The sequence below is a fragment of the Lacerta agilis genome, chromosome 6 (assembly GCF_009819535.1).
Source record: "Lacerta agilis isolate rLacAgi1 chromosome 6, rLacAgi1.pri, whole genome shotgun sequence".
Classification (NCBI taxonomy): Eukaryota; Metazoa; Chordata; class Lepidosauria; order Squamata; family Lacertidae; genus Lacerta; species Lacerta agilis.
The window spans coordinates 86,273,535-86,284,721 of record NC_046317.1 but is presented as its reverse complement, the minus strand read 5'-3'; positions in this window follow the sequence as shown (position 1 = coordinate 86,284,721).

Here is an 11,187-nt window from a genome sequence, read left to right as displayed (position 1 = left end):
AAACTGTGTTTATGGAAGACAATCTTACTCGGCTACGAGTGATCACCGAAGAAGAAGAAGAAGAAGAAGAAGAAGAAGAAGAAGAAGAAGAAGAAGAAGAAGAAGAAGAAGAAGTTGTTTAATAAATGAAATGAAATGAAACTGACCGCAAGCACAAATGCACCAACCATATCCACACCTTACATTTAAAGTTCATCCAACACAACTGTGCTTTAAATGGGTGTTGGAGCATTTTAGATGTATGGCATGGACCTGCCCTTGAGGTCTATGGGGAAGGGGAGCACACCCAAGTCAAGAGTGTATTGGGAAGAGAGATCAAAGGTGGATGTCTGCCTTCCTTCCTTACTCCCTTTTCGAAACAATAGAATAAATTTTGTTCCCAGTGCCAAGGAGTGAAAAAACATTATTCCTTTGAAAAACAACTACACACATCACACTGCCAAATGGACACAACATTTTCTTCCCAAGATAAGGGTATATAATGTTTCTGTTGCCAGGCACAAACATCTGTTGGCATTCCATGGGGCTCATTTTGCAATCTCTGGGAGAGATGGACATTTTGTCGAACCACATCTCATACTCCTGAGAAACAGCAGCGTTGCACAGCAGCTGTCACAGAGGGATATGTTTCTTCAGAAATTGCAAATCCTTCAAAAGCATACTTTCCAGCTTTGATTGCATTTTAAAGGGGGGAAAGGGGGGAAGGTCACCCCACAAGAGCTGTCTTGCTCACCCTCTCCCATGCTATTTCCTTTTCTGACCTATCCAGGCTAGCATTAGAGATGTGATGGCCTGGCAATGCAGTTCTGGTTGGGTCCTAGAAGGAATCCCATAATAACCCACTCTGTTTTATATCCCACCTTTCAGACCAACTTAGTGGCTGACCCTGGGTGGAATTCAGAAATCCCCTTATGTGAAAAGAGGTACTTCTATGCATGTAAAGGGCAGGAGGTCCTTAACTCCTGTGGTGTTTCCTCCTCCAGATTCAGCCCACGCCCATTCCAGATTCCATGCCATTCTGGAAGCCCCCCTGACCCTTAGGAGTAGCTCAGAGAGGGGCATGCAAGGGGCTGTACCTGCTCCATCACTTTAAATTGGACTCTAGACTCCAGCTTTCCCCTATTCAGGAGTTCCAAAAGAATGGCAATAGCTCTTGAAATTTGCTCAGTTGGATAGGACAAGGTCTATCCTTTCCTGTATTTCAATTCCAAAAGCAGCCAGCCAGAACAACCAAGACATGAAAATACAACCATACCTTGGATCCCGAATGCCCTGGAACTCGGACGATTTGGCTCCCGAACGCCGCAAGCCCAGGAGTGATTGTTCCGGTTTGAGAATGTCTTATGGAACCCAAGCATCTGACGGGGCTTCCCGCGGCTTCTGATTGGCTGCAGGAGCTTCCTGCAGCCAATCAGAAGCCGCGATTTGGTTTTCGAACGTTTTGGAAGTCGAATGGACTTCCAGAACGGATTCCGTTCGACTTCCGAGGTACAACTGTAATGGCAATCTGCTCCCCAACCTCAGGAACAAAGTGAAATAAGGTGATTTACATAAATAATTTGTTTATCACCTACATGTTGTCCATAGAACATAGCATCTCCTGATGTGACTCCTGAACTCTTTCAAAAATGCCAGAGAGCTAGTTCCATTCATTCTCAAGCCACAGGGACAAGTAGCACGTTATGGGAAAGAGCTTGGGCTTTTGTCAGGTATACTGAAGGGATGGGTGCAGGCTTGTAGTAGGAGCCCTGCTAGAGAACTGTATATAACCTTGGGTGTACCTAGACACTGGAAAACCCCCCCCCTGCTATAAATAAGTCAAAAATTAGATTGTTGTGACAAAGAAAGAAAACCCTATGTATAACCGCATTTTAAATTTCCTGCTCTCTGGCGCCATCTGGTGTTGCATGTTTATAGTGCATTCAAATCACTGTTTCTTTACTAATGTAGCTGAGTCCCTTGTTAATAAACCAATTAGTTACAAGCCCCTGTGTGGAATCTCAATTGCATACTCCAGGATCAACAGAAAATACCTTGTAAACACCCGAGTCTGGGGAGGAAAGACACACATACCCTCAAACATTTCTCTGGTGAAAATAGGGGTGTCTTATTCAACAACAACAACAACAACAACAACAACAACAACAACAATTTTATTATTTATACCCCATCCATTTGGCTGGGTTGCCCCAGTCACTCTGGGCAGCTTCCACCATATATATATATAAAACATAATAAAACATTAAACATTAAAAAGCTTCCCTATGCAGGGCTGCTTCAGACATCTTCTAAATGTTGTAAAGTTACTTATCCCCTTGGCTTGGGGGTGTGTGACTCCATACCCCAACATTTCTCCAATGAAAAATAGGGCCATCCTAAGGGAAAGTGGAGAAATCTATCATTGGAGAAATCTATCCATTCTCAAAGAAATCAGCCCTGAGTGCTCACTAGAAGGACAGATTCTGAAGTTGAGGCTCCAGTACTTTGGCCACCTCATGAGAAGAGAAGACTCCCTAGAAAAGACCCTGATGTTGGGAAAGATGGAGGGCACAAGGAGAAGGGGACGACAGAGTATGAGATGGTTGGACAGTGTTCTTGAAGCTACTAACATGAGTTTGGCCAAACTGCGAGAGGCAGTGAAGGATAGGCGTGCCTGTGCGTGCTCTGGTCCATGGGGTCACGAAGAGTCGGACACGACTGAACGACTGAACAACAACAACAAGGGAAAGTGGGACATTTGAGATCAAATTAAAAATTGGGACAGCTTCTGTAAATCTGGGCTTGTCCCTGGAAAGCAGGGACACTTGGAGGGTCTGAGACAGATTCTGGGGCGAGACATGGCATGAAATTAGATGTCTATATAAGCTTAGAATGTTTTGTGGGTAACAGAGGTCACACAAAAAGCAGCTTTTTTTTCTTCATTTTAATACTTGCGTGCATTAGGAATCCTGCCAGGGGCCTGAAGACAAATGGAAGAAGAAATGAGAAGTTGTGGTCTAATACACACCTACGCCTGGGTTGGGGCAGAGTGAATGAGTCAGTTTATGGCTACTGCTGCAAAGTTTCCTAAAGCAAGACCCAAAAATAAGTTTGGGGATTCCCCGCATTGGCAAAACATTGCATGAATTGGGAGGGAAGTCAGAGGATTTCCAGCAAGGCTAGTAAAATATGTCAGAGTTCCTTACTGACATCATTTATACCCTTCCACAAGAAAAAAAGTTTCTCTGGGCAGCTTACGGTAAATAAGGAAGAAACGTTTTTTACAACTACAAAACAAATATGTAAAACCACAAAATGAACAGAAACATAGATACAACAAAACAAAACTTGTTGCTCACTCCAAATTCAAAGGCAGATTTAAAACTGATAGGCCCCAATCTACCATTTCCTCCAGTTCCTTTATTCAACAATGGCACTCAGTTCAGGTGCACCCAATCCTTTGTTACTATGGTACCACCCCATTCATGCAAGCACTTCTGGTGGGATGAGGGTAGTTGAGGGAGGTTTTCGACAGGGCAAGCAACATTTTCCGGGAGTGTTCGCATTCCGACCTTTACAAAGTAAGTGGGCGGTAGTCAGGAGGTGTAAACCTCTCTCTCTCTGTGTGTGTGTTTGGAATGGGTGGAGAAGATATGGCTTGCACCATTCACAGTGACATTGGAGTTAAGGTCAAGCTGATGACAGATGCTCGTTGCCAGCTCCCATTGTGCATGACTAGCAGAGATCACGAGAACGGATAGTGATTTCTCTGAAGCCTTAGGCATGTTTCCACTGGAGGCTTGCGCCTATGATGGCCCTTTTTAAGCAGCTCAACTTGCTACTACAATCGGGGCGGAGGAAGGAGGGTGCGGTGGGTGCAGGCCACCCCAGGTGTCACCACTGTTGTTGTTGTTCAGTCGTTCAGTCGTGTCCGACTCTTCGTGACCCCATGGACAAGAGCACGCCAGGCACGCCTATCCTTCACTGCCTCCCGCAGTTCGGCCAAACTCATGTTAGTAGCTTCAAGAACACTGTCCAACCATCTCATCCTCTGTCGTCCCCTTCTCCTTGTGCCCTCCATCTTTCCCAACATCAGGGTCTTTTCCAGGGAGTCTTCTCTTCTCATGAGGTGGCCAAAGTATTGGAGTCTCAGCTTCAGGATCTGTCCTTCTAGTGAGCACTCAGGGCCGATTTCCTTGAGAATGGATAGGTTTGATCTTCTTGCAGTCCATGGGACTCTCAAGAGTCTCCTCCAGCACCATAATTCAAAAGCATCAATTCTTCGGCGATCAGCCTTCTTGATGGTCCAGCTCTCACTTCCGTATATTACTACTGGGAAAACCATAGCTTTAACTATACGGACCTTTGTCACTGAGGGGGTGACAAAATGCTGGGGCGGCACTCACTGTGGGGCCTGCAGCACGCCCAAGCCATGTGTTTCTCCTGGGAGACATGCGGTGGCTTGGGTGCGTGCAGGCTCCGCATTGCCCAAATGGTCCACCCACTGCCTCCCCCCCCCAGCTGTAGGGCAGCTGAGTGGGAGGAGGCAGGCAGACTCTGGAGGCCCCACAGCATGCCCCGCCCCATGGGCAGCTTGCTCTGCCCCTGGGTGTGCCGCCCCTGGGTGTGCCGCCCCAGGTGCCCAAGCAGCTTCTTCCTCTGCTGACTACAGTTAGAATTGGGGAGGGTGAACCTGTGCAGAGAGGAGGCTTTTCAACACTTGGGGTGGGGTGGGGGGATCCTGAGCCACTCCTTTTCTACCTGGGCTGTCTGTGGATAAGGAGCAACAGGGGCAATTGCCAGGCCTTGCAACCCTGTTACCGCTGCCAAAATTATTTCCAGTTTACTGAGAGAATATGGAGGCTACTGACATTAGAATCCGCTGGATTTGGCCAAGATTACATGCATAGCTAGAATTGTAGCTGGTCGAAGAACAGAGTCGGCTCTTGGCAGTTCAGGACTTATGGTGCAATATGGTGCACGATGCAGTAACCTTTTACGGAGCAGGAGACCTCCTGGGAACCTGCATGAATCATAGGATCATAGAATTGTAGAGTTTGAAGGGTCATCTAGTCCAACCCCCTGCAATGCCATCTTGACTTCCATAATGGGGAAAAGGCAAAATATAAATCAATCAATCAATCAATTAAAAATTCAATATAGAGCTAAATAGATTGAGAACCTGAAGGTTTCTTTTAATGGCAAAGGTTGCTATAACCTTGCCTGTTACCAGATATAAGCGCTTTGTGTTTTATTAATAGTTTCATGTAAGTGCTTTGATCCCTTTAGCCCAGAGGTTTTCAACCTTTCTCAGTCCATGGCTCCCTTAACCAACTACACTCTTTCTGCTGCACCCCTGTGGGGCTCAGGAGCCCAGTTATGTCACCCCTTGCCTGCTGAGCTAGCAGCCCCTCACCCCTTTTCAAAACACCCTTCCTTGTGGAGTGCTCCTCTCCTTTCCCCTCTCCTTGGGAGTCCTCTGGGCAGCAGCTGCTGCCACCCCTGGTCTCTGAGCTGCTCTCCACCCCAAGGAGAGTTGCCTCCCAGAGGCACCATTCGCCTGCAGAGCTGATAGCCAGGGCTGCTGCAACAAACAGCTGCGCAAGCCTTTGGGAAGAAGAGATACGAGAGGGCATCAGAGGAAGGAAGGAAGGAAAGAGGGACAGAGGCCAGTGTTGCCCAGGGCACCCCTGACCATCACTCAAGGCACCCCAGGGTGCCACGGCACACTGGTTGAAAACCACTCCTTCAGACTATGGTTTCTGGGAATCTGCCATTTTGCTGCAGCAGATTACAAAGAGTGTTTTCTACTGTATCCATTAGCTTCATGACCATTGCCTCTCGTGCACCATGGTTATGTGAGTAATCCCAAGCTCCTGGAGAGGGCAGGCACATGGCGACTGCATGGTGTGGATCTCTCCTGCTGTGAGCACAGAGGGAGGTCCACAGGCACAGGCTCTTCCGCGGGTGAAGCACTGCTGCCAGTGTTCCATGGATTGGATCTGTTGCGGGGAAAGGCCTTGGATCCACTGGATTCAAAGTTCCACTCACTTCCCCCGACGTGTCCTCGGAAAGACCAGAAGGTATGCCAGCCTCAGAGCTGGCATTTCTTCCCTCTCATTAGTATAAAAAAACACACAAAAAGACTGAATGGGGAAAATAAAACATTGAAAACCCACTTACAACCCAGTCTTCTACCCCAGTGTTTTTCAACCACTGTTCCGTGGCACACTAGTGTGCCGCGAGATGTTGCCTGGTGTGCCGTGGGAAAAATTGAAAAATTACTTTATATATAGTCAATATAGGCACAGAGTTAAATTTTTTACACAGAGTTAATTTTTTTAACATTTTCTAATGGTGGTGTGCCTCGTGATTTTTTTCATGAAACAAGTGTGCCTTTGCCCAAAAAAGGTTGAAAAACACTGTTCTACCCTGTCTAGTGCAGGCCAGTGAAGAGCTGGAATAGCTCAGTCAGTAGAGCACGAGACTCTTAATCTCAGGGGTCTGGCCTCACGTTGGGCAAAAGATTCCTGCAAAGCAGGGGCTGGACTAGATGACCCTCATGGTCCCTTCCAACTCTAAAATTATACATGATTCTCCTTCCACACCCGTTAGGAATGCTTTGCCCATCTCTTCATGCTCCACTCGCTATTGTCTGAGCTGAATTTCCCCACAGGTGATTCACTCAGTTTCCACCCCCCCCAACCAACCAAGTGACCTCACTCAAGGTTCTGTGCTTTCAATCTGAATGAAATAGAGACCTTTCGTGAGTCACCTCCAGCTCCCCACCTACCCACAGACAATTAGCCATGACTATTAGTGATGCACAGGAGCATGAGAAACCTCAAGCGCCTCTGCGATTAGGTTGTTTGTTCAACTTATCTCACGAAAGCCTCCCTCTTGAGCGAGGTCAGGAATAACCCAACCCTGTGCTGCATTAGGTGCACTTAACCACATTGATTTAATTGGGCTTGTGCACGGCTGAATCTGCAGAAGAGCCTTCCATTAGCTGTCGCCCAGCTGCAAGCGAAGTTTCAAAGCTAGCCTCAGCTAGGCCCGCCAACTTTTTTGCCTGGCAAGGCTCCTGCGCCTTTCACAGCTGAAGCGCTGGGGGAAATTGGGCATATGAAACTTTTGTGATGTGGGAAATCTTCACATGCTGCAGTTCTTTTGTTTGTTTGTTTTTGCATTTAAAGACACAGGAGCCTTTCCAGGGAAAAAAAGTTGCCAGCCCCAAACTTGATCCCTTTTGCATTTCAGAGCGAGGCAGTCATGAAACATGCAACCTTCCACCTTCATTTTGCAAAGGTGGCCTCCAAGAAGGCATGATGCCGGAGCTTATTTCTTCATAGTTAGAGTGAACTATGTTCATTGCTTCCTTGCACATCCAAACACTTCCCCTGCTGCACAAGATCCAGTTCCCAAAGAGTCAGGAACCTACTAGTTTTAGAGGCCCCAGCTGATGATTTTGACATATTACCTGTCCTTCATCATAAGGGCAGGTGACAACAATTTGAAATACAACTCTAAAACCATTTCAAACATTACAGTTCCCCAAATAGGGCGTTGCCTGTGGTCAAGACAATGCTGCGTGTTCCCAGGTCTTTTTCTCCCTTGTGAATCATGTGAAGACACCGACCAGGACCAAAAGGGTGCATAGCTCTATCTACCGGAAGACACAAAGGTGAGCAATGGGGCCAAGAGCTAATCAATCAGCTGTGGGCTGCATTTAGCTCCAAGGCTGCAAGTTGCCTATCAGGGAGCTCAGACAACCATTTCAGGGCAGGCCCACACCCAGGCACATGAGGTGTGGGTGTGGGTGCGCGCACCAGCCCGGTTCCCTCAAATGCTCCACACAAGGGTCGTGTGAACGCGCCCTCCGGCTGCCAGTTGCAGTTCCCACGACTTCTCCAGCGCAGCCACGCTGGGACACTGTCTCCACGTCCCACAAACGGGGCGGGCGGGGGCTTCATTTCATTGCAATATGCAGCACCACGAGGCCGACCGGTGGCCGAGGAGAGTGGGCTTCCCGGCTTCCCCAAACCAGCGGAGCGCGGGGGAAGAAGCAGCCGGCGGCTTCCTGTGTGCCTAACGGCGAGCAGCCGCAGAAGCGGAGCGCACAGGTGGATGACCGAACATAACCCCGGGCGGCAGACGCTAGAGACCCGCGAGCGCGCCTCCCCCGCGCCCCTCCCTCCTCCGTGTCGCCGCAATTCAATTAAGCCACAACTTGCCCCCGCCCTCGAGAACCCCTCCCTCCGGCCACATCCCTCTTTCTCTCCCGCATCACAAAGTGTTTCCCACCGGCAGCTCCCAAAGGCAGGCAGGCAGGCAAGCAGAGACCCCACCCCACCAACACCACCCCGTGCGGGATGGGGGGGGGGAGTGGGCTGCTGCGCGTTCGCTTCCCACGCTCCCACGTGGGCTGGCAGCCGCAGTGAATCCGGATTGTCTGAGCGCGCGGGGGACACCCAGACTCTCCGGCCCTGCCGGAGCGCAGCCTTATCCCAGGGGCAGAGAGAGAGAGAGAGCCTGCCTTGCAAGCAGGGGAAAGTCCCTGGTTCAATCTACTCCTAGGGGCCAAGGGGTCCCCCCCAAAAAATATTTGAGGGGTCCGGGCCCACCCAAAGTTCATGGGCACTGCCATTCATGCACCGGTCATGTGGTCGATTATGCGAGGCGCGGCTCCCCCCCCCCATATTTTATTCAAGTTGGTACCCCTGGTTTGGTGAGACGCCTACCTGAGATTCCAGAAAACCGCTGCCAGTCCGTGTAGACGATACTGAGCTAAGATGGGCCAACGGTCTAACGCTATAAGACAGCTTCCAACGTTTCTTAGAGGGCGCCCCTTTTGACGCACGTCTAGACTACTGCCAAATCGCCACTGAGGGCCAACCCTTCTCAATTTCCTTGCCAGTTTCGAAAGAGATTGAGGAAGACCGCGATTGCTCTGACCCTCCCAATCAAAGCCCATTCAGAACATTCTGTAGTTCTGATTTTTTTAAAAACAACAACAACTCTCTATTGTTTTTGCAGCCCCGTCTTTCCAAAACATAGTCCCTCACTCTGGGATAGCTCAGTCGATAAAGCATGAGACTCTTTAATCTCAGGGTCCTGGGTTCGAGCCCCACTTCGGCTGAAAGATTCCTGCATTGCAGGGGGTTGGACTAGATGGCCCTCGGGGTTCCTTTCAACTCTACAATTCTAAGATTCTATACCTCGGGAGCCCATCTCGCCCCCTTCCCTCTTCCACAGTCAATGAGCCCCCCCCCCAAGTAATTTCTCAGGGGTTTAAACTCCACAGGCGATTTCTCCACCCTCCCCCCCATTGGAAGGTGTAAAGAGCAGCAATACAAGGCAGCGTTTCTGAACATGTGCAGAGCGCATCTCTCTGAGGCGCCAGAACAAGCCCTCATACCTCGAGAAATGCAAAAAGGAGTTAAAAGGTAGATTTTTTTTTTTAAAATGCACTGAAGAATGCAAGCGTCACAGCTCCATTCAGGCAAACCGGGTTCCAAAATAACTCAGCCACCTGATCCGCCTCGCCCTCGCCAGAAATGTTCCGCCGCACAAAGAAAGACCGAGGAGATCGCTGGGTTTGCAAGGAAACCCCCGTCGCTTCCCCTGTTCATTCCCCTATTCACCAGGCATCTCAGCTCCCTTCGCCAGCCCACAGCAGCTCCTCGGCTGATGCTGAATCATAAATCGAGGGCTTCTTGGTTGGGCTGGGCAGATGTGCGGCGGACGCGCCCGCCAGATCCCCACCCCACGGATCTGTCCTCTCCCCACCCCAGACAAAACCCAAATCCCTCATCAGTAGACAGTATAGGATAGCTGGTGGCCACAATACGACGTGACAAAGGAAAGGCTGGCGAGGTCCTCAGCCAACCTCTCCCCAGTCCATATAGACATTCATTCATGGTCTCTTTTTTTCCCCTGGATGGGGGGATTCCACTTCTCACGTGTGGATTTCGTCCCGATCATCGGAAACATGCACGCTTCTCTCTCTCTCTCTCTCTCTCTCTCTCTCTCTCTCTCAACCACCCTTTGCCTGCCATCCCCCTGACTCCTACAACAACGGCTCCTCATCCGACCGGCATCTGGTTTGTATTTGCCCCTCTCAGACTGGACATTTGTTAACCACAGGGTGCGCGTCTGTTTATAGGGATCAGGATCACACCTCTGGTCCTTCTTGGAATCCAGCAGGAAAACAGGCTGTCCATTGGCCAACATGCATTTTTTTTTAAGCCCACTACTAAGAATATTACATATACAGCTTCGGAAATTGCCGCTCGCATTTCTCAAGACCACCCGTTGCACTCCCCATCCCGCATCACGTCTACCTGGTCGGGTTTGGGGCTTTTTTTGGGCAGGGTGGGGACCCCGGAGATGCTGCTCTTCTCTCTTCCTTAATCAGTTCTTCATCTCTCTCTTTCTCCCCTCCCTTCCATTCAATCCCTCTTTAATCCCACCCACCTGGCATGACTGATGCTTCACCAAGCCAACCCAGGCGCCTCTGAGGTGGTGGCCTTATCTTAGCCGAGCCAATGGCGAAGAAGCCGGCACGTACCTTTGAACCGAAAGTGACAGCTCCTAGAGTACGTGTGTGGCTGCAGATAATAATAAGCGCGCCGGGGGAGGAAGGGCTTACAGAGGCGAGGCGAGGAGGGAATGAATCAGGGCAGAGCGAAGACGAGGTGAAGGCGGGCGGGAAACAAGCCACGCGAGGGGAGCAGATTCAGGCACAAAATGAACTTGTGGAACTCCCTGCAACAAGATTAAAGTGGGAGTGGAGCAATGCATGGACAGTAGATTCAGAGCAGGCACAAAATTAACTAGTGAAACTTCCTGCAATAAATCTGAAGAAGTGTGCATGCACAGGAAAGCTCATACCAAGAACAAACTCAGTTGGTCTCTAAGGTGCTACCGGAAAGAATTTTCTATTTTGTTCCTGCAATAAAGTTTAAGCCATGCATGGACAGTAGATTCAGGGCAGGGACTAAATTAACTTGTGGAACACCCTGCAGCAAGATTTGGTGCTGGTATCCAGTATTAATTACACCGAGTGTGTTGGGCCCATTGTTAGGTACCTAGCGTTTGATACCCAGCCCAGATGTGCATGATGAGTCTGTTTGGTACCCAGTGTTCTTTACAGCCAGTGTGGGGTTGACCCACATCTCTAACTAGGCTATTGCTAGAGATGACTTT